Source organism: Tigriopus californicus, chromosome 7 (assembly GCF_007210705.1).
Source record: "Tigriopus californicus strain San Diego chromosome 7, Tcal_SD_v2.1, whole genome shotgun sequence".
In the NCBI taxonomy this organism is placed as follows: Eukaryota; Metazoa; Arthropoda; class Copepoda; order Harpacticoida; family Harpacticidae; genus Tigriopus; species Tigriopus californicus.
The window spans coordinates 2,561,428-2,563,239 of record NC_081446.1 but is presented as its reverse complement, the minus strand read 5'-3'; positions in this window follow the sequence as shown (position 1 = coordinate 2,563,239).

Genomic DNA, 1,812 nt, shown 5'->3' with positions numbered 1-1,812 from the left:
AAAATTCTCGAATTCCGATTCCGATTCGGATTACAAAGAGATCGGATTCGGAGACCATGCTCTAGACTAGCGTATGAACATCAGTTTTAGATTGATCTACGAGGCTAGGGCCAAATCAAATGCGAAGGGAGCTGCTGAGCACGCCGGGAACGAATGGGTCATTTTTTTTCATATTGACCGTGAAATTACATCAATTTTGGTGAATTCTTAGAAAAGCGGGTAATCCATTTGACTCCATCCCAGGCCACAGGACTCGAAACAAAAGACGCTCTTCTCAATGCCCCCGCTAGCTTTCGACGTTTTTCAATGACATTTGTGCTCTACCTGGCTGTTTTCGGTACATTGCCAATTTAAAAAACCTGAACATTAAAACGGCTACAACGGGCGCAAAAAAGAAGCTAACATGGAAATTGTGTTCCTAAAAGCTCCCAAAACTAAGGGTCTTCCCCTAAATATGGTCAAGCTGAAGAAACCATTGGCAAATTGCTTGAAGTTATTAATTTTTATGTGAAGCTTTCCATCAATATCAGGTTCAAGTGGTCTTGGAGAGAAGGCTTCAAAACATGAGATATGCAGTGCTGCCCCAGTTGCGACAGGTTAAAAACGCCAGATGACCCCCCCAAAAACGTCAATTCAAGACATTTACCGCCAAATGCATTTTTAAAAAACGCTAGAAAATGCTAGATATTCTCTTAGTATTCTAGGGCACTTCAATGTACATACAATCAGTTCTGCATGAGTTGAATTTCCTGGCCTTCTGTTAACTATTTCTGTCCAACACAGAACTTGCTGTCACCAATGACTATTATAACCAGACATTTTCAGATTGTGAAGCGTAAATGAGCAGAGTTGCAGGTATTTTACCCTACTCTGTGGATTTCACAATTCAGTTACTTTAAAACAATGCATCTCATAAAGCAAAACTATATTTCATAGTTTTACTGGATGTAGAGGTGTACTGTTTGAATATTTTTCACACGTAAAAATGTGAGTGACGTGGCATCTGCCGAAAATCACAGTCCACCTTCAAGCATCTTAGAATCTGTGACAGAAAAAGTTTTTCAACTCTGAAAACTTTCATAGTGACCCTGCATGTTTGTCTATGGTTTGGTTTTTCGAAAGAGGGGGAACAGGATGGGGACATTTTTGTAATGCTGAAACAAGTGAAAATTGTGTTTATTTGGCCATACCTTGATCTCAATAAAAAAAAAATACATGGCCGTTTTGTCCAAAATTGTGCCACATCTTATGCATTTATTGCGAAAGCAGCTGTGAAAACAATGATTGCCTTTGAAGTTGAAAACACAAGCTTGAAAACTTTGAAAACCTCTATTGAAACAGTAACGTATGTACTCTATTTGAACTAAACACATAGCTATGTTATTTCTAGAGAGATGAATTGATGATCATACAAGTGATGCTTGATTCAAACCTCAAATGCGTCAATTTGTGCCCAAAAGTGTGCTGTACATTAATCAATTGCTCTGAAGTATGAAACTGAAAGTGCGATGAGATAACTTGACGAGGCACAACTTGGATTCTTGCAAAACATCCTCAAAGCTTTGGGAAAATATGCCAATCACTTTGATGTTTGGGTCAAAAAACGCCTAAAGTTAGCCAAAAACGCCACCAACCGACCTAAATCGGCCTATCCGTCAATGTTGAAAATTTTCCCGCCCCGCAAAGTTCAAAAACGCCAGAAGTAGCAAAATCTGGCGGGCTAAACCGCTATCTGGCAGCACTGGTCAGAAAAGGCGAGCGAGACATGGCTAGGTGCATGTGAAGGGCGTTTTTTTTTGTTCTACCCGATAT